Raw genomic sequence first — 22,074 nt, 5'->3', positions numbered from 1 at the left:
TTTTTAAAAAATAGAAAAAATATTAAACGCGTAACAAAACATGAAGCTGAAATATATTGACCAGACACAATTCCAACGAGTAACAGGTTTTTTTTAATAATTCACATATGTAGTAAAAAGGTGCCATCATGCCATTCTGTGAGCTATGGTAAAATAGCATGCATATCTGCAGCAAAGCAAAAGGGAAAAGTGCCCCATTTCTGCTTTCAGTTGTATATTAGGAATCAGTTTTGTGATCTTTATGATACAAAAAGCTAACCATTTTTTTTAAGCAGCAACCCAAATATAACTATGAAACAAAAGGTATCAAGAACTATACAACCACTACACCTCATTCGGATGCTGTGCCAATGAAGTAGTTCATTTATTAACTTATTAAAAGAAAAGCCACTCCTAATATATTTTCCCTTTTTATGTTTTTAAAGTAATTTTTGTTGAGTTTTCCATTAAATCATATTCACATTTTGTTACATAATTCTATGACTTAATATATAAGAGCATCAACCTCTTTCTGACTTCCACATAACTTTCCATATTCTTCGCATTTCTATAAGCACTTATTTACCCTTTGTCAAATTATAATATTTCACCTTATTATCGGTAAATCAGTTCCTTATAGTTACATTACAAAACATTTCAATTCAAGCCTACAAACGTTTTCAAATGTTTACAATTTTCTTTCATAAATGTGTTCCAGTCCTTTGGAAACAGTTCGTCACGCTGATTCCGGATTATGTCTTCGAACTCCATCATCTTGAGCTGCCAGTCTTCCAGTGTTGGAAGTTCCTGCTGCTTCCATTTCTGAGCCAGAAGTGTCCTTGCAGCCATTGTGGCATACATAAACATGTTTACATCACTTTTATGTATTTCCTCACCAATTAAGCCTAATAGAAATGCCTCTGGTTTTTTATTAAAATTATATTTCAAAACCTTTTTTAACTCGTATATTATGTCCCAGAAGGCTTTCACTTTAGAACAAGTCCACCACAGATGGAGGAAGTTCCCCTCCTTCTCCTTACACTTCCAACAATTTTTGTCTTGATTTCTATACATCTTAGCAAGTTGGGCATGTCTAATATACCATCGATACATCATCTTAAATATATTTTCTTTGAGTGACACACATGCTGTGAATTTAATTGTTTCGGTCCACAGTTTTCTCCACCTTTTAAAATCAATATTGTGCCCTAAATCCTGGGCCCACCTAATCAGAACACTTTTTACCTCTTCATCCTTTGTGTGCCACTCCAGTAGTAACTGATACATTTCCGACAGTATTTTCATTTTACTACCCAGCAATTCTGTCTCCAATTTAGATTTGTTACTTCCAAATCCGTTTCTTTTATTATCCTCTCTAAACACATCTTGTAACAATCGGTTACCTTTCCTCTTAGTTCTTCGAATGTCTTTAACTTTGTTTTATTATCACTTCCATCAGCAAGTCTTTGTATGTCGCCCATTCAGTTCCCATATTTATTTATTTTTTTGACTGCAAAAGCCTCCAGAGGTGAGAGCCACCTCGGAGTTTTGCATTCCAATAATGTTTTATGTCTGCTCCACACCTCATACAATGATTTTCTAATAGTATGGTTCAAAAACCCTCTGTGCATTCTGACCATTCTGACCACAGGTAGGCGTGCCACGCGAATCTGTTGTCAAATCCCTCCAAATCCAATATATCTGAATTATCTAAGGTTATCCTGGGTGGCGCTGTGGGTAAAACCTCAGTGCCTAGGACTTGCCGATCGCATGGTCGGCGGTTCGAATCCCCGCGGCGGGGTGAGCTCCCGTCGTTCGGTCCCAGCTCCTGCCCACCTAGCAGTTCGAAAGCACCCTTAAGTGCAAGTAGATAAATAGGTACCGCTTTACAGCGGGAAGGTAAACAGCATTTCCGTGTGCTGCTCTGGTGGTTCACCAGAGCAGCTTCGTCACGCTGGCCACGTGACCCGGAAGTGTCTGCGGACAGCGCTGGCTCCCGGCCTCTAGAGTGAGATGAGCGCACAACCCTAGAGTCTGTCAAGACTGGCCTGTACGGGCCTTTACCTTTTACCTTATCCATTCTCTCAACCAACAAAAACACGCCGCCTCGTAGTAAATTTTTAGATCTGGCAGGGAAAAACCGCCTCTTTCTTTTGCATCTGTCAATATTTTATACTCAATTCTTGGCTTTTTAACCTGCTAGATAAATTTAGACAATCTTCTTTGCCATACATTAAATTGTTTTGTTCCACTGATAACCGGAATTGTCTGAAATCAAAACAGCAGTCTCAGGAACACGTTCATTTTGATAGTTGAGAATCTACCCATCATTGATAATTTCATTCTTATATATACTTATATTCTTTTGAGCCTACACCAATCCCCTTTATTTCTTTTGTTGCTTCTATTTTCCTCAACAGGACCTCTAGTATTGTTATAAATAACAATGGCGATAGCGGGCACCCCTGTCTGGTTCCCTTTGTTATCTCAATTTTGTCTGTGAAGTTATTATTAACTATCAATTTAGCATATTGTTCCAAATAAATAGCCCGAATACCATTTAAACGTTTTTCACCGATATCCATAAATTCTAAATTTCTTTTCATAAAATGCCAAGACACATTATCAAAAAAAGTTTCAGCATCCAGAAACATTAGGGCGGCTTGTTTGTCTCTCCTGGAGTCCAGATATTCCATTATATCAATTATATTTCTTTCTCTCCCCCCCCCACGGAATAAATTTATTCACAGGAAAAAAAGGTGCGTGGGTTTTTTAAAAAGTGAAATCACTCTCATCATTTATTAAGTTAAAAAACAGCAATTGAAAAGCACCGATCAGACATTGCATTTCGAAGCCTCCATCGCAAACTCAAATCTGGTTGCAATTTTTTGGGGGGAGGGGGAGGAATTTGGCTTTTTTAAAAGGGATTCAGCATTCAGGGAATTCCAAGATGCAGGATAGAGACGCATTCGGGGTGGGCTAAAGACCTCAAGGGATCCCACTCTGACATTTGGAAATCTCTCCTCTCCTAGGGCTCCCTTCTGGCTAGCCTAAGGGAGGAGGGAGGGGCGGGGCTGGCTGCCCTGGCGTTGGGAGATGGGGGCCACATGGGGAGAGAACGGGGTGTCAAGGGGCCATGGCGATCCAGCCGAGGATGAGGAGGGAACCACCATACGGGGCTGCCTTGGTCAGGATCGGGTCCCCTGTCACGGCGTGGTAATACAGGACGCCAGAGAACATCCCCATGCCCAGAGACAGGATGCTGCCGGCCATCATGGGATAGCGGCAGTGGGGCACAGCCAGGAGGGCCAGGCTGTGGAGGAAGTGGTATTTGTTGGCCATCTCGTAGAGCTCTTTCAAGTCGTCATCTCGGTCGCTGCGACGGAAATCGTGAGCCCCGTAGGCGGCCGCCCCGACGGCTGCAGCCCCGCTCAGCGCAACAAGCCGTCAGAAAAACGCCCCGGCGCCCGACATACAAATTATATTTCTAACATTGTCCTTCATCTGTCTACCAGGTAGAAATCCAGTTTGGTTCTTTCCAATCTCCTCTCCAAATACATTTTTAAGTCTATTGGCCAATATACTGGCAAATAATTTGTAATCATTATTTAGGAGCGAGATTGGCCTATAACTTTTCACCTGCCTTATGTCCGTGTCTTGTTTGGGAATTAGTGCACTATGGGCTTCTTTCCAAGTAATATATTTTCTTTTTTTAAGAGGAAAAACACATTGGTTTAAAACATTATATATTTCCAGCCTGATGTGTTGTTGTTTTTGAAGCCAAATTCAATGGAAATGCATTGTTTGAAGAGTGAATAGATGTATATGCAGAATATGTAAACGTGCACTGTGAAAGCTTTGTAATATTACTTTTGTGATTTTGGGTAAAATTGATGGATGAAGAAAGTGTTGAACTAAAAGCAAACTGTGTGCTTAACTTGTGTTTGTATCTTTTCGTTTCTAAAGGGACCTTTACAAATTGAATTTAAAATAAACAAGCAAACTCCCAAAATTAAAAAAAATAATAGAAAAAATAATATTGGTTGGAGCTTTTCTCTGCTTCCTCTAGCTACTCTCCCACAATATATACTGCCGGGGAGGACAAAGCATATGCACAGCTTTGCCACCCATCTCTCAATATGCCCTATACATTTTACTTCTGGTTGGGCTGGAGCTGGCATTTTTCTGATGTCAGCACATTCTGTCATTGTTGCCTCAAAGCCAATAATATTTATGCTTTAAAAATGCAGAGGAAAAGAACGATAATAGTTATTTTATATGGGTACATGGACAAAGTCTTGTTTGCTATGGCAAGTAAAAATTGCACAAAAGAAGAAAAAGTAATTCCACCAGACTTAAGAAATCCATCTTAATATCATTCATAGAGCAATAAATAGCATTAAGTGGGCCAATCCAGACATAGATCATACAACCCTAAACCACTTGGAGACACAAGATGGATTTTGTTCCAGTCAAATAAATCACTTATTTTCTAAGGGAGCAATATTTACAGCAGTGGAAGGGGAACAAATTAACACTATTTTCAGTATAGAAAAGGCCCAGGGGTGGAATTAAGAAGTGTAGGCACATCGATCCCACCCACCCCTCACACCCTTTATTTATTTTTTATTAATGAGAACCTGCAAATCCACTGTTTTATGGAATTGTAGTTGAACAAGGGAAACAAGAAAATAGTATTGCCGCTCTCTTTTATTGGTTTTGTTAAAATAGGATTTTCCATTCTGACTGGCCAATTTGACTGCAGCAGCCTGCTGCTGATATTATGGATAATGTTTTCTGAATGAAACTTGGATCAGAATGTTATGCCGTCCTGCATTTCAGATGGAAATAGGAACACTCTTCCTGGCCCAGTCAATTACCACCCCCCCCCCCCGCTACTTTTTATCAGCCAAGAAGGGCAAGAGTCCGAAGCACAAGTCGTTGCCCTGACTAATACAAACACCTTGTCCACATCCTCAAGCCTTACTATCTGAAAATTATCCAAAACAACAGGACTAGACAGTGCTCTGGACACCCATGAGACTCATCTGCTATAACAGCAGAGTCAAGATCCCAGCGGATGCAAGTGGTTTTATCCTCAAAATGCTTTGCAAACAAGTCACAGTGCTTACACATAGCTACCATTGGTTCCACCACCTCCTTGAGTCGGACTGTCTTTCTTCTTCATTAGCGATCACTTGCAGCTGAGTATACTGCTATCTTCAGTACCACTATGTATGCTTAATGATGAGCCCACACCACTGTTCAGTTGTATTCAGCCAGATCTTTCCTCCATCTTTCAACTTGTTTCCTTTCCCTAAGTTCTGCAGTATACCAAGGAGTCAAGTGGGAGAGGATGCTCAGAAGTGATCATGTCAAAAGCCTGAGCCATTCAGATGTTCCAGAGGCTGGCCAGGGCTTTGATAGGAGTGCCAGTCATATCACAGAAAAAAACCTCAGCGTTACCTGGAAACCCATTAGATACACCAGCCTCCAGAGGCGGATAATCCTAATAGGTCCCTTGCCTCTAGAAAGGTGAAAAGTGGTGCTATGTACTGAGCTGAATAGGATCCAAACTGAAGCAGTCTGATTGGTCCTAGAACAATAGGCTCCAAAATGCAGCAGTCTGATTGGTCCTAGAACAATAGGATTCAGAATGCAGCAGTCTGATTGGTCCTAGAACAATGCAGCAGTATGATTGGTTGGCAGGAGCCACCCAATCCAGCTCCAGATAGAAGTGAACACACAACCCGATTGGCCTACAGGAGAATTCCGGAATTAGCCAATCACGTGCAGCCCATTGTGTAAATAATGTATATAAAGCAGATACTTTGAGGGGACTTCCATTCCCTCCTCACCACCATGAGCTGAATAAAGAGCATGAAATCCACTCTCGACTCTGAGTATATTTCACTGGCGACGAGGATGGGATCCCGCTGAGCTGACCACCACACACAGCACCGCGGCACCGCCACCTGCCGCACCGCTGCCTCGCACCGTGTATCCAGGCTTCAGCTCCGGGACCCAAGGAACTAAGAATGGCAACCAACAGCAGCTTCTCGCCGTTCAACCCAGCATCCGGAGACTGGGAAGCGTATGTGTCAGAGCTGCTTCCTGATCCTAGCTCACAGAGGATCACGCTAGCCAGCGGTCACTTATAAAAGTCTTTTATTGAGTTACAGTTTCCATTCTCAAGCTGCTGCGCGCAACTCTACGTCTTAAGGGTTAGACCGGCGAAGCTCCGTCTGAGTCTCCGCCCCTTGTACACCAACTTAATATCCTAGCCTTACTCCACCTTTTCCGCCTGACTGTTCTTCTCTGGGTCCCTCTGCCCCCCGGGGTCTCTTCCTTCCGGGATTCTTCTGACGCTGACCCCCCGGACCCTCCTGTCTCCTTGCGCCGGGCTTTAGGACCTGGCTCCCTTTCCGGGCTGCTTACTGCGCCACCTTCCTGTGCATTTGAACTTGGCGCGCGCGCCCAACCTTCCACTTTCCGTCTGACCGTTTCTTTGCTCCCCGATGGAGGTGTGGCCACTCCTGACTCGTGCCCTCCCTCCTGTTGTGAGCTGCCAGCGCTTGATACCTGACGCCCTTCCTCTCCCCTGCTCTCTGTTGGTGACGCTGGTCCCGATTTCCAACTGCTCCCCTCTGAGCCCCCTCTGGCCCTTTCTTCCTGGGGTGTCCCCCTAGGCTCCCCCCTTGCCCTGGCCACTGGTGCACCTTTCTGTGAATCTTCTGATTCACTGGAAAGACTCGGAGATCTCGGGTCGTCGTCATCACTCATCTTTTCTTCTGCCTCCTCCCCCTTGCTCTCTGTTTCCTCCCTTGCCCTTGCCTCTGCTCCTGAACCCCTGACATTCATCCCCCCCTCGAAGCCCCCTCTTCCCCCCTCCCCTCCTTCCGGTGCGGGAGCTGGGTGCTGCCGTGTCAGGGGGACGAATGTCGGATACAGTTCGCTTCCCGTGGCAGGCCTCCATCTGAAGTCTTCCGGTTCTTCCTCCCTGCTCTCGTCAACGACGGTCACCTCCGCTTCCATCTCTGTGCCACCGTGCTCGAAACCCGGGTCGTCCCCGAATACGTCCATGTCCGTCTCTCCCTCGCTTCCTTCTGGGGACGTTGCTCGTCCTGGACCCTCCAGCCACTTTCTGCGCCACTGCTCCTCTGGTCTATCGTCCCACCAATACGAGGGTTCTGAGGCAGATCCCGAGGGTGACCCCTCCTGGGAACGGGCGTCTCGTGTCGGTTCCTCGTCCGAGTCGAACCCCTGGAACGTGCTTGCTGAAAGCGTGGGCGTGAAAAGCCAGTCGTCGAAAAAATCTGCTGGCATGGGCCTATGTGGGAAGAGGGCATGAAACTCTTCTTTGAGCAGAGGTTCGTCTAAAGCGTAGCCCGGCACCCAGCTGTTGGCACTGGCCGGGGTGCCCTCCTTGACGAGAAGGTATTCTACCCCCTCTTCCCCCCATCTGGAGTCCAAAATCTCCGTGACTTCGTTGATGTGCTCCTCCTGTGCCACTCCCCCTTGCTCGGTTCTCTCTCGGAGCGGACTCGGTGCCGTTCCTGGTTCCTGAAACCTGTGAGGTGCCTTGTAGGGAGTGAGCACCGATCTGTGGAACACCGGATGCATCCTGGAGCCCTCCGGAAGCGCCAGCCTGAAAGCCACCGGGTTGACCTGCTCTTCGACTTGGTAGGGCCCCAGTTGTTTATGCCCTAGTTTCTTCTTCGCCAACGACCTGGCCGGCACTGCGTGGGCTGCTAACCAGACCCAGTCACCCACATGGATCTCTTCGCCAACCCTTCTGTGTTTGTCCGCTTGTACCTTGTATGCGTGTTTAGCCAGCTCCAGGTGCCGCCGCAGCTGATCGTGGACCTCCTGCAACTCCGACGCGAACGCATCTGCTGTCTGCGGCTCCCCCTCCCCCATTCTTTCCAGTCCCGGGAAGGTTCTGGGGTGCCTCCCGTTGTTGGCGAAGAACGGCGTGACCCCCGTGGACACGTGCTTCGTGTTGTTGTAGGCGAACTCGGCGAGAGGCAGGTAATCCACCCACGTCGCAGGCTGTTGATTCGCATAACATCTCAGGTACTGCTGCATGATGGCATTGACCCGCTCCGCTTGCCCGTTGGTCTGCGGGTGTCTAGCCGACGCCAGGTTGATCTTGACGTTCAGGAAGCCCATCAGCTTCTGCCAGAAGTTCGAGATGAACTGCCGCCCCCGATCGGACAGTATAGACCGCGGCAGACCGTGAACCCTGAACACGTGATCGATGAACAGTTTGGCGGTTTGTTCCGCCGTGGCCACCTTCGCACACGGAATGAAATGTGCCATCTTGGAGAACAAGTCCACCACCACTAGCACTGCCGTCTTGCCCCTCGAGCTGGGCAGATCCGTGACAAAGTCCAGGGCCACTCTCTCCCACGGTTCGAACGGGGTTTGCAGCGGTTCCAGCAGTCCCGCCGGCGGTCTGTGTACTGGTTTGGCCCTTTGGCAGGTGTCGCACCTCGCCACGTAGTCCGCGACCTCCCCTCTCATTCTGGGCCACCAGAAGTCCCTGGCGACTAATTCTATCGTCTTCTCTGTGCCAAAGTGCCCGGCAGTGGGTGCGTCGTGCAGCTGCTGCAGTACCTTGGCGCGAAGATCGTCCCCCGGCACGTAGATGGCCCCTTTACGGAGGAGTAATCCATCACGAACTTGGAACTCGCCGGTCGCCGCCGTGCCCCTTTGCGCCTCTGCCATCTTGGCTCACGCGAAGGTGTCATCCCGCAGCGCTCTCCTTACCGCATCCAGGTCAACTGTCGCCGAAGCGCACGCCCACACCGTCGGTGCGAAGATGTGCATGGCAGCCGCTGGCGTCGCCTCCTCCAGGTACTGTGGTTTACGGGATAGGGCATCCGCCATGACGTTGGTGTCCCCCGGGACATACTCTATTCGGAAGTCGAAGTTCGCAAAGAATTCGGCCCAACGTATCTGCCTCTGGTTCAGTAACTGCGCCGTGCGCCAGTGCTCCAGATTCTTGTGGTCCGTGCAGACCTGCACCGTGTGCTTGGCGCCGATCAGGAAGTGCCTCCACGCCTTGAAAGCTGCATGAATGGCAAGCAACTCCCTGTCCCAGATGGTGTAGTTCTGTTCGGACTTGCTGAGCTTCCTGGAGTAAAACGCTCCTGGCCTACAAGCCCCCTGCGGGTCTTGCTGCAACAGGATTGCTCCCACGGCTCTGTCTGATGCGTCCGTCTCCACCCTCATAGGCCTGCTGGGGTTGACATGCAACAGCTGCTCTTCCGACGCGAAGAGACGCTTGAGTGCCTGAAAGGACTGCTCCGCCTGCTCCGTCCAGATGAACTTCTTCTTCTTGGAACTGAGCGTGTCTGTGATGGCCGCTGTTTGCATAGCGAACCCCTTGATAAACTTGCGATAGAAGTTCGCAAAGCCAACAAACCGCTGGACCTCCTTCCGGTTGCGCGGGCTCTTCCAGTCCAACACGGCACGAACCTTGGCGCTGTCCATGGCGAGCCCCTTGTCTGACAACCTGTAGCCCAGGAAATCCACCTCCGTCACGTCGAACTGGCACTTTTCCAGCTTGGCGTAAAGCCTATGCTGCTGTAGTCTGCTCAACACTTCCTTGACGTGTCTGTCGTGATCCTGTTGCGATTCAGAAAATATCAGGATGTCATCCAAGAAGCAGACGCACGTCTTGTAGAGGAGCCCCGCCAGCACGTGATGCATAAAAGCTTGAAAACAGTGGGAGCCATTTTGCAATCCAAAAGGCATAACTCTGTATTCGTAGGTGCCCAGGGGCGTGAACATGGCTGTCTTCCACTCATCACCTTCCCGCATGCGAATGAGGTTGTACGCCCCACGCAGGTCCAACTTAGTGAACACGCGGCCCTTGCGTACCGTCACGAGGAGGTCGTCGATCCTGGGCATGGGGAAGTCCGATGGCTTGGTCACACTGTTCAAAATCCGGTAGTCCACTACAAGTCTTTTTTGGGGCGTGTCCTTCTTCTTAACAAAGAATACAGGACTGCCTCCCGCCGCCTTGGACTCTCGGATGAAGCCGCGCTCCAAATTATGATCTATGAACTCCTTGAGTTCCTGTAGTTCGTCTTCAGACATGGAATACAGCTTCCCTTTGGGCAGCGCCGCCCCTGGCAGTAGGTCAATCTTGCAGTCATATGATCTGTGGGGGGGTAGCTTATCCGCTTCCTTCTCGCAGAAGACCTCCAAAAATCCCGCGTATTTGTGGGGGATTGCTTGCAGCGTCCCCAGCTGCAGCTGCGCTTCTTCCTCCTCTCCCTCCTGCCGGGGCAGAATGCAGTGTTCAGCGCAGTATGATGAGCCAAAGACTAGCTGCCGCTGGTACCAAGCCAACGTCGGACTGTGTCTGTCCAGCCAACTCATGCCCAAGACAATAGGTGTGTCCGACAGTCTGGTGACATTAAAACTGATGATTTCCCTGTGATTTCCAAGTCGCATCACCATTGGTGGCGTTTGCTTCACCACCTGCCCCCCTAGCAGCTCCCTGCCATCCACCGTGACGACCTGCAGGGGCAGCGTGGCAGGCAGCAGCTGTATAGCGTGTTTATCGACAAAGTCCTGCCCTATGAAGTCCGCATTGCTTCCTGAGTCAATGGTGATTGGCACGTCCATGGTGAGTCCATTGGGTAGCTGGAGCGATGCGGTGAGCCTCACCACTGGTTTGGGTGGGAGGGGGTCTGTGGGCTGCAAAATCTCTGGGGACTGCTTCACTGACACGTCTGGCTGGGCCCCAGTGACTCTTTCTCCAGCCAGACTTCGTCGTTTCCCTGCTGTGGTTCTCCTTGCTGCGTTGCTGCAGTTACCATTGCTGAGGCTGCAGTGTGCTTGTGGAGCCGCTGGGGACACTCTTTCGCCATATGCTGTGGATCATCGCAGATGTAACACTTCCTGTTCCCTCTAGGAGGCTTCGCTTTCACTGCTCCCGGTGCTAGGGCTCTGGCTGCTGACTGAGCCCTTGCACCTCCAACCTCCATAGGTTCCGCTCCTCCTCCTGGCGGAGGCGTGGATTGCGCACGCGCTGCTTCTCTGGGAAGGAAGGAGTAGCCCCTGGCTGGTTCGCGCCCTCCACGCCCTTCGTCCCTGCTCCATGGGCGTTCTTCCAGTCGCACTCCCACCGCCAGCGCCCTCTGAACGACCTCCTGCGTGGTCCGGGGTCTCTCCCCCCTTGCAATTTCGTCTTTAACCGCATTGTTCAAGCCTTCCCAAAAAAGATCTCTGACTGGAGCTGAATCTCTGTCCCATTCCAAGGCACTGACTAATGCAAAAAAGCGGGCTTGGTACTGTCTTACGCTGGCCCTCCCTTGCTTCAGCCCATGCACCTCCCTCCGGGCAAGATCCACGTCTATGCTAGATAAAAAGCAGCCATCCATCGCTTTAATAAAGGCATCCGCGGTTTGGAGCGCTGGATCCTTATCTCTCCACAAATTGCGCAGCCATGCTTTAGCATCTCCATGCAAATGGGACATGATAAATCCCACCTTCTCTTGCTCATCTCTAAAGTCTTTGTCCAGCAGTTGCAGTGCACACTGTACATCTGCTCTAAAGTTGGGGTACAGTTGTAAATTCCCATCGAAGTGAGAGACCAGACCGCCTGTTCTTCTCCCCAACCCAATCCCCTCCGGTTTGGGTGTCAGTTGCCCTTGCTTCGTAAGCACTTCCAACCTGACCTGGAGATCCCTGTAGGCGGCAGCTGCGTCCTCCTCTCTCTTCCTGGATGCAAGTATTTCGGCATTCAGACGTGTCACTGCTTCTCTGAGTTCTCCTATCTGCTGTTCGGCCGTCATCTTGTCTGCCGTCCGTGAGCTGAGTCGTAGGCACCCTCCTTCTCCTGTGTCCGCGAGGCTGTAGATGCCCACAACGAGAGACGGAGCTTACTGTCAGAGCTGCTTCCCGATCCTAGCTCACAGAGGATCACGCTAGCCAGCGGTCACTTATAAAAGTCTTTTATTGAGTTACAGTTTCCATTCTCAAGCTGCTGCGCGCAACTCTACGTCTTAAGGGTTAGACCGGCGAAGCTCCGTCTGAGTCTCCGCCCCTTGTACACCAACTTAATATCCTAGCCTTACTCCACCTTTTCCGCCTGACTGTTCTTCTCTGGGTCCCTCTGCCCCCCGGGGTCTCTTCCTTCCGGGATTCTTCTGACGCTGACCCCCAGGACCCTCCTGTCTCCTTGCGCCGGGCTTTAGGACCTGGCTCCCTTTCCGGGCTGCTTACTGCGCCACCTTCCTGTGCATTTGAACTTGGCGCGCGCGCCCAACCTTCCACTTTCCGTCTGACCGTTTCTTCGCTCCCCGATGGAGGTGTGGCCACTCCTGACTCGTGCCCTCCCTCCTGTTGTGAGCTGCCAGCGCTTGATACCTGACGCCCTTCCTCTCCCCTGCTCTCTGTTGGTGACGCTGGTCCCGATTTCCAACTGCTCCCCTCTGAGCCCCCTCTGGCCCTTTCTTCCTGGGGTGTCCCCCTAGGCTCCCCCCTTGCCCTGGCCACTGGTGCTCCTTTCTGTGAATCTTCTGATTCACTGGAAAGACTCGGAGATCTCGGGTCGTCGTCATCACTCATCTTTTCTTCTGCCTCCTCCCCCTCGCTCTCTGTTTCCTCCCTTGCCCTTGCCTCTGCTCCTGAACCCCTGACAGTATGCCTCCCGTTTCACCTTCCTCCTAGAAGCCAAAGGAGTCACCGACGAAGAAGATGCCAAGAAGAGGGCGATATTCTTCAGTGTCTGCGGAGAGGAGACGTTTGAAATCGCCCGGGCTCTCCTTGCACCTGAAGACGTCGCTACTGTTCCATACAAAACAATAATGGAACGGCTGAAGGGGCACTTTTCGCCGTAGCCCTCAGTGGTGGCTCGTCGAAATGCCTTCTACGCAAAGCGGCAAGCCCCTGGGGAAACCATAACTGGGTTTGTGACCTCTCCGCCAAGCTGCCCGGTTCTGCAACTTCTCAGAATTGGAGAACATGCTTCAGTGGCCTGAAGGATGAGAAGCTGCAACGACGCCTCTACACTAAGAAGGACCTAACGTTCCAGGTCGCCCTGGAGGAGGCCCTGGCAACAGAAGCTGCCGAGAGGTCGACGCAAGAGGCACGAACCAAGCCTGCTGTCCCAACCGAGGGTCCACCACGAAGACCTCACCGACGACTCAGGATCTGACAGGGAGGAGGTGCACAGAGTACAGCAGCGCACTCAAGCAGCACACAGACCACAGCTGCCTCGACGAGAAGGAGGGAACTGCGCAAGCTGCGGGGAGAGTCACGAGAGGAGGACCTGCCGTTTCCGCAACGCAGAGTGCAGGCAGTGCGGAAAATTGGGACATATCGCCCGGGTGTGTCGGGCTCGGCCCACCCGACGCCAGGCATCAGATGACCAATCTAAGAGCCCCAGGTCCCAGGGCCCAACGCACCAAGGCAACTCGACAGAGCTCACAGACTTCCAGGTATACCAGTTGCCCCACCTCAACGTAGAGAAAATTTATATAGAGGTACAGATAGAGGGGCCCCCGTGCCGCGTGGAGCTTGACACGGGTTCAACTCTATCCATAATCTCGGCAAGGACCTTAAAGAAACTGTGTCCTACTGGGGGTCCCAAACTCATGCCGGCCCCATTCACCCTCCGGGACTTCCAGAAACGTAAGGTCCCCACAATGGGGGTGGGGACCTTCAGGGTGCAATATCGAGGGTGGACGCGGCAACTGGACTTGCTTGTGGTCAAGGGCCCCTACATTAGCTTACTGGGATTGGCATGGTTTGGACCACTGGGGCTAGCCGTCACCGGGGTGAACCACACTAGCTTACAAGTGGACGTGGACGTGGACGTGCAAGGAATTTCCGGGGGTTTTCGATGGGAAATTGGGACAGTATATGCCCCCCCCATTGCTCTACAGCTTGACCCCGCAGTACGACCTGTCAGGCTCAGGGCCCGCTGGGTCCCGTTTGCCCTGAAACCTCGTATAGACGAGGAATTGGACCGGCTCGTGGAGCAAGGAGTGCTGGAGCCGGTGCCTAATGCCCCCTGGGAAACCCCAATCCTCACACCCGTCAAGCCTAATGGTTCGGTCCGCATCTGCGCAGACTACAAATGTACCATAAACAAGGCCCTCACGGCCCACGCATACCCAGTGCCAGTGGTCAGCCATGTCCTTGCCACCCTGGCTGGGTCAAAAAATTTTGGCAAGCTGGACTTGGCCCAAGCATATCAACAGCTGCCACAGCAGAGGCACAGACGACTGTGACGCACAGAGGAGCGTTCAGGGTAAAGCGGCTGCAATTCGGTGTCAGCGTGGCACCAGGAATATTCCAGAATCTAATGGACTTGCTCCTTAAAGGGATTCCTGGCGTCACCCCCTTCTTCGATGATGTGTTGATTGCTGGGCTCACACCAGAGGAGTTTGAGGACCGCCTCCGCACCGTTCTGCAGCGTTTCCAGACGGCGGGTCTCAAGGTGAAGCGGGAAAAATGTCTACTAGGAGTGCCTCAGGTGGACTTTCTGGGATTTATGGTGGACGCAGAAGGGGTCCACCCAACTGGGGACAAGGTACGGGCCATTTGTGATGCCCCAGCGCCCAAGAGCAAGACTGAACTTCAGGCCTTCTTGGGACTATTGAACTTTTACCATTCCTTCCTTCCCCACAACGCGGCGGTAGCGGAGCCCCTACACAGACTCCTGGACAAGCGGGCTCCTTGGGTGTGGGGCCAGCGCCAGGAGGCCGCATTCCAGGCAGTCAAGGACTTGCTTGTCTCAAACGTGGTCTTGGCACACTTCGACGAGAGGCTGCCGGTGGTGCTAGCATGCGACGCCTCGCCCTATGGCATCGGCGCTGTCCTGGGACTCCCGGATGGAAGAGAGGTACCGGTGGCATACTTTTCCCAGACACTCAACGCAACCGAGCGGAACTACGCACAAATCGACAAAGGAGTGTCTGGCAATCGTGAAGGGAGTAAAAAAATTCCATGATTTCTTGGATTACCGTGGTGACTGACCACAAGCTGTTGCTTGGCTTGTTTGCCCCCAAAAAGCAGACCCCCCCCAAGTGCTGTCTCCTCGTGTCCTCAGGTGGTCAATTTTCCTTGCCAGCTACCAGTATGCACTGATTCACCGCCCGGGGAAGGCGATGGGTCATGCGGATGCCCTCAGCAGGCTACCACTACCGGAAACAGGCCCCGACCAAGCACCTGCACAAGAGGTTATGAGCCTGGAGCTGCTTCCCGACCGCCCCATTCAGGCACAAGAAGTTGCACACCATTCCAAGAAAGATAGGGTCATCTCCCGGGTCCTGGACTGGGTGTGGAGGGGATGGCCCAGCAGCAGCCCTGGGCCAGAATTCGCCGGCTACACAACCCACAAACATGAACTGTCTGCCCACAAGGGGTGCCTGTTATGGGGAAGCAGGGTCGTTGTTCCCCAGCCCCTCCGAAAAAGGGTCCTCAGAGCCCTACATGAGACACACCCAGGGGTAGTGAGAATGAAGGCCCTTGCCAGGAGTTATTTGTGGTGGCCGGAGATCGACGGAGAGATAGAGGCCTGGGTCAAACACTGCCAGGCCTGCCAAGAATCCTGTCCAGATCCCCCAAGGGCCCCAGTCCAGTCATGGGAGTCTGCCCGATTACCATGGTCATGCCTGCATGTGGACTTCGCTGGCCCCTTTCAGGGGAAAACATTCTTCATATTGGTGGACTCCTACACCAAATGGTTGGAAGTCACACTGGTACCATCCACTTCCACGTCCGCAGCCATCCGGGTACTACGCAGGCTGTTTGCAACCCACGGGCTCCCTGACACTCTCGTCTCAGACAACGGGACCGCATTTACGTCAGGAGAATTCCAAACCTTCACAGCGCAGAACGCCATCCGCCACCTCCGTTTGGCGCCATTCCACCCTGCCACCAATGGCCAAGCAGAACGCATGGTGCGGACCACCAAGGACACCCTCTGCCGCATGACGCAAGGGGATTGGGAGTACCGCCTTGCCACATTCCTCCTAGCACAGCACAGCACCCCCATAACTGGCCGGAATCCCGCTGAACTACTAATGGGTCGGCGCCTGGCAATCAGATTGGACCGCCTTCACCCTGATAGAGCTCAGGATGAGGTAGTGGTGGGGGAAGGCAGGAACCCCCAGACCTTCGTGGCCCAGGACCCAGTGTACGCAAAGAATTTTGGGGCAGGCCCAGCATGGGTACCCTCCACAGTCACCAGGGTCGCTGGCCCCGTGTCGTACGAGGTGCTAACGGATGGGGGCAATGCTGGCGCCGCCACTGCGACCAGATACGGCGACGATTCCCGGGAGAAAACCAGGAGGAGGACAGGTCAGAGGAGTCCCAAGGGAACGGTGGGGCAGTGAGGCCCATAGAACAGGAGGGGCCAGCAGGAGAGGCAGAATCAGTAAATACAGAGAGGACACGCGAGGCCGAAAGGACACCGGAACCAGAACCACGACTGAGCGAGCCGGTTGCGCCAGACCAAACGGCCCCATCACAGCCAGCATCATTGGAACACAAGCCAGAACCTGAACCCCGGACCAGGGAACACCCCAGGCTGCAACGCACACGTAGGCCGCCGGCGTACCTTGAGGACTATGAATGCAACCTCCCGGACAGGACTGGAACTTAGAGGGAAGGGGTGTTATAGAATCATAGAATCATAGAGTTGGAAGAGACCACAAGGGCCATCGAGTCCAACCCCCTGCCAAGCAGGAAACACCATCAGAGCACTCCTGACATATGGTTGTCAAGCCTCTGCTTAAAGACCTCCAAAGCAGGAGACTCCACCACACTCCTTGGCAGCAAATTCCACTGTCGAACAGCTCTTACTGTCAGGAAGTTCTTCCTAATGTTTAGGTGGAATCTTCTTTCTTGTAGTTTGGATCCATTGCTCCGTGTCCGCTTCTCTGGAGCAGCAGAAAACAACCTTTCTCCCTCCTCTATGTGACATCCTTTTATATATTTGAGCATGGCTATCATATCACCCCTTAACCTCCTCTTCTCCAGGCTAAACATGCCCAGCTCCCTTAGCCGTTCCTCCTAAGGCATCGTTTCCAGGCCTTTGACCATTTTGGTTGCCCTCCTCTGGACACGTTCCAGTTTGTCAGTGTCCTTCTTGAACTGTGGTTATGTACTGAGTTGAATAGGATCCAAGCTGCAGCAGTCTGATTGGTCCTAGAACAATAGGATTCAGAATGCAGCAGTCTGATTGGTCCTAGAACAATAGGCTCCAAAATGCAGCAGTCTGATTGGTCCTAGAACAATAGGATTCAGAATGCAGCAGTCTGATTGGTCCTAGAACAATAGGATTCAGAATGCAGCAGTCTGATTGGTCCTAGAACAATGCAGCAGTATGATTGGTTGGCAGGAGCCACCCAATCCAGCTCCAGATAGAAGTGAATCCACAACCTGACTGGCCTACAGGAGAATTCCGGAATTAGCCAATCACGTGCAGCCCATTGTGTAAATAATGTATATAAAGCAGATACTTTGAGGGGACTTCCATTCCCTCCTCACCACCATGAGCTGAATAAAGAGCATGAAATCCACTCTCGACTCTGAGTATATTTCAATTGGGTTCAAAGTCTAAATTTCAACAGAAAGTCATCTGACCATCAGAGGGCAAGCAGAACCTTAATACTCCCTCCATCCTTCCTCCTATGACTAGGCGGACAATGACCTTTTAACACACTGAAAGCTCCCAAGTCCAAAAGGTGTGAAGGGGGCCAACTCCCACTTGCACGGGCAAAGGCACTTTATCTGCGACTGGTGCCACCCACCCAAGCCACTGTTTGAACGGCTGAGATGTAGGAAACATCACAATATCATACTCTGGGAAGGTACTGTCAGTACAGGACTGGACCAGAGCAGGCAGTCTGAATTGTCAACCATTTTGCATTCTATATTCCCTATCTTTTAAACAACCCTCGTTTGTTGCGGTTGTTGCGGCAGTTTTGCGGCTCTTAAAAGCCAGAAGGGTACTAGCAGCAGGACCAACCTACACCCCTCAGCTGTTTAGAACCTTCCTTAGGCACAATTTATGCATGATCTTTGTTTTGCAGCCTTTTCAGAGCATGAGGTTAATCCCCTGTTCTCCTTGTTTTCCTAAAGAAAATGAGATTTTCAATGTTTCTGGGGGGGTTTCAATTTTTTTTATTGATTTTCCAGCTCCGAGACAGAGCACTCTGCATTTTTTGCCATTTGGGTGCAATCAAACTGCAGATTCTGAACTACACATGGGCTGATACCCCGGGATGCACCACTGAATTGTTCTTCAAAAATCTGTGCTTTCTTATTTCTTCACCTTTTTGTTTCCTCATCGTCTTTTACAAAGGAAATGGGGCTGCTGCAGTTGGACAGTTGCCTTACTTGGTCATATGGCCCAAATGGTTGGAGGCCCATGGTCTTAAAGCTTAAGACATGCCTGCAAGGAGGTGTGGGCCAGCTCTGACACAGAGCACGATGCATTTTCTGCCGTGTGGGTGCAATCAAACTGCAGAATCTGAACTACACGTGGGCTGATACCCCGGGATGCACCACTGAATTGTTCTTCAAAAATCTGGGGGTACACCACCTAAGCTTTGAGCTACCTCTCCAATAGTGACCCATCAACACCAAACAGTTTGTCGTTGGCTTCCTTGGCATAGTTCTTCAAGTAGGAGGCTTCCTTAGCAAAGTAAACAGTAGCAAAGTAAACTGCGCTATTAACGGACAAGGCCAAGCAGGCGTTAAAGATGTCTGTGCAAATAGGCTTTATCCAGGACGCTCCTGTGCCATGGAAAAGGTCTCTGTCCAAGGAGGTCTGGTCCTCTACTGAGTGTATCTGGGAAATGCGCCTCTTCTGCCTTCTGATAGGCTACACCTGAAAAGAGCCACTTCTGCCACTGTGAAAGCTGAGCTCTCTTGAGGTGGTAGGAGGACCCATGCAGCAGGATAAAGCCCACAATAAACACCGAGAGGATCCTCTCCTGCGAGGGCTACAGTGCGAAGGGATGGAGTTCCTTCAGTGGAAGGCCTAAAAACGAAGATGAGCACCCCATAGTCAAATTTCATTAGACTTAACCATCCAGGAGTCCTTTACCTTTACCTTTAGTTCTTTGCTTCCATTTTAATGAGGGAACAGAAATATGTGAAAAGCAATGTTGTCCAATGTTATTTGATAATATGTCACACCAGGCCCATTGCTATCAATCAAATTCAATGCAACATACAAGCCAGGGAAAACATTAAGTTTAGGGAAGCTTTTAATGTTTGACGAACTATTGTATTTTAAGATTTTGTTGGAAGCCGCCTGTCACGGATTTGGAAGCTGCCAAAGAGCCGAGGGGGGAGAGAGGCAATTACAGAGAGCCTAAAGAGCTCACCAGCAGTCTCTCATCCGACTCCGAGGAGGAAATAGGGAGGGGGGAGAGCCAGTGCCCGGAACTAGCTACTCACAGAACAGAGGAAGCAGGAGGCGTGCACTGCGGAGATGGGCCTGTTGGGGGAGGAGGAGTAAGAGATCGCCAGTCGAGTCATCTGACTGAGCTAGGCATGGACGTGCTTTTTTGAACTCTTGTAACTGCTTTGAACTTTTGGCAATAAATCTTCAGAACAGAAATGGCTGTGAGCCTGGAGCGTTATCTCTGCTAGCTTTGGCAGCATCCACTCCTTACAGCATGACTCGACTCTTCTGCTGAAAGCTAGAGAGAGGAACTAAAAGCAGAAAATGGAGGAGGAGCTTTCTGAGCTGTGTAAGCGGAATGCCGGACTGGACCTGCAGTCGCGTCTGGAGGAATGCAGGGCTGCTCAAGGTGGAGCCACAGGTGGGCTACTGGCGAGGGGCAAAGGTGCGTGGGTGGAAAAGTTTAATGGCGATCCGGAGGCTTATTGTGATTTTAAGACGGAGATGAAATCTTTTTTGGAGCTTGAAGCAGCTCAGTTTGCCAACGATGCTCAGAAAGTTGCTCACATAATTAGGCTCCTGTCAGGGGTGGGGGGGGGCTAAAAGTTGGGTCAGGCCGTTAATTGCCTCTAATAATGAAGCGCATCGAAGTCTGCCCATGGTTTGGCAAGCGATGGACTTTATCTACGCAGATCAAAGTTTAATTGACAAGACGCAGGAGGAGCTTTTGGCTTTGAAGCAAGGCAAATCTACGGTGCGTAGTTACTGGTCAGAATACGCTATGCTTGTGCACAAACTGGGATGGGATTTGGAATCAGAGCCTGTGCAAGCTTTGTTTAAGGCTGGACTGAACGCCGAAGTTAAGGATGAGCTTGCTAGGGCCCCCCGTCCAAAGGATATGGATGAGTTAACGAAGGCTGCTCTTGCGGTGGGGCTGAGGCAGGAAGCCAGACTGCGGGAAAGGAAAGAGGGCAAGGAGTTTCCATGGTAACCACATTCCTGAAATGCTGGCAGCTGCTTCCGAAGGTCAACAACAGCTGAGCCCATGGAAATAGACTCAGCCCATGCGCAGGAAGGTTCGAAAGCTCAACGGCCGGGTGGCAAAGAGAAGAAAGACTGGCAAGCTGCCAAGAGATGTTTTTTCTGTCAGAAAACGGGGCACTTTGCCAGAGTGTGTCCGGAGCGTCGTAACTGGCAGGGTGCGATGGCCTGGGAATCTGATTCAGAGACTGAACCAGAGGAATCCCAGCCTGCACAGGAGTCCCCGCCTCCAAGGCCGGCTGAGCCGGGGAAGGGCCTTGAATCTGAAGCGCCTGCACCTGTGCCGGATCCTCACTCTGCATTTTTTGCCATTTGGTTGCAATCAAACTGCAGATTCTGAACTACACATGGGCTGATACCCCGGGATGCACCACTGAATTGTTCTTCAAAAATCTGTGCTTTCTTATTTCTTCACCTTTTTGTTTCCTCATTGTCTTTTACAAAGGAAATGGGGCTGCTGCAGTTGGACAGTTGCCTTACTTGGTCATATGGCCCAAATGGTTGGAGGCCCATGGTCTTAAAGCTTAAGACATGCCTGCAAGGAGTCCCCGCCTCCAAGGCCGGCTGAGCTGGGGCAGGGCCTTGAATCTGAAGCGCCTGCACCTGTGCCGGATCCTCAGGAGCAGACACCAGATGAATCCACTCTGGCTCCAGAGGTGATTGAGGACCAATTGCCTACAGGTGCGCCTCTCCCAGCCCTGTCAGGGGAAGGTGAGCCTCCCCCTGGGTCCAGTAATCCTCCAGCCTCTCCTGAGCTGCAGAGTCTCAGGGCAGAGAGGCGGAGGGAACTGGGTTCTCTCAGGAGGAGTGCTCGCCTTAAGGCCAGGAGAGGCGGGTCACCTGTGGGCCGGGACCGCCCCTGGCCTCAGAGAAGATAAAGGCCAGTCAGCCCGGTCCCAGGTTGCGGGAGCAACATCGTTGGAAACCTGTTTCTGCCAGCACCCAGACCTGTTCTTCCAGAGTTCTCGACCTTGCCCGGCCCCTCGCTTTGGACCCCGCTTCGCCCTTGGGTGGACAGTCTCCAGAGCCTCGACCCAGGACCGGACTCTGACCACACCTCACTGTAACCTCCCCCCGGGACCAGCACACAGGGAATGGTTGGGGCCACCCAGCAGGCAGAGGCAGAGGAACCCCAGACTTCGGGAAACGGGGAAGCCTGGCTGGTGGTGAACCAAGGCAACAGCCAGGCGGGAGCACTTCCGGGGTGGCGCCACCGGCAATGGCGGACTCCCTCTGAAACGGAGGGACAAGCTCCGCGCGAAACGGGTCTTTCCCGCTACGGCGAAGCGGGGACCCTTTAGAAATCACAGGCGGATGAAGCCTGTGACCTTGGGACTCGGTGGGCACCCTTAGCGCCCCCCCCAACCCGCAAAGGAGCCCAATAACGGTCTCCGAAGCGAAGAGGGGGAAGTGGCGCGGTGCTGAGAGTCTACCGCTATTTCCGTGGAGCGAAGCCGCACAGCCGCTGCCGGAGAGTGCTGCCTTCTTCTTGGACAATTTGGATTCTAAAAACAACCACCTAAACTCGGGAAAATCGAACCACAATTTAAGGAACTGGAAAAAGAAAGGAATTGGACTCAAAAATGCATTACAATTCGGTACTGAAATGGGAAGGTCTAACAGGAAGTCAACCTTCCGTTTTTTTTGTAATTTGAACAAAGCAAAGA

At 51.4% G+C, this 22,074-nt stretch overlaps 1 pseudogene across 1 annotated transcript; it reads right to left on the bottom strand.

Moving 5' to 3' along the window:
- Nucleotides 1-2,957: 2,957 nt before the first annotated feature.
- LOC310697799 (transmembrane protein 256 homolog) lies at nt 2,958-3,453 on the bottom strand (annotated as a pseudogene). Its single transcript has one exon. The product of its transcript is annotated as a transmembrane protein 256 homolog (transcript).
- Nucleotides 3,454-22,074: the final 18,621 nt, after the last annotated feature.

This window comes from Podarcis liolepis, assembly GCF_965112155.1.
Source record: "Podarcis liolepis genome assembly, chromosome: W".
In the NCBI taxonomy this organism is placed as follows: domain Eukaryota; kingdom Metazoa; phylum Chordata; class Lepidosauria; order Squamata; family Lacertidae; genus Podarcis; species Podarcis liolepis.
Note: the sequence above shows the minus strand (reverse complement) of the source record. Positions and strands in the feature narration are given on the sequence as shown.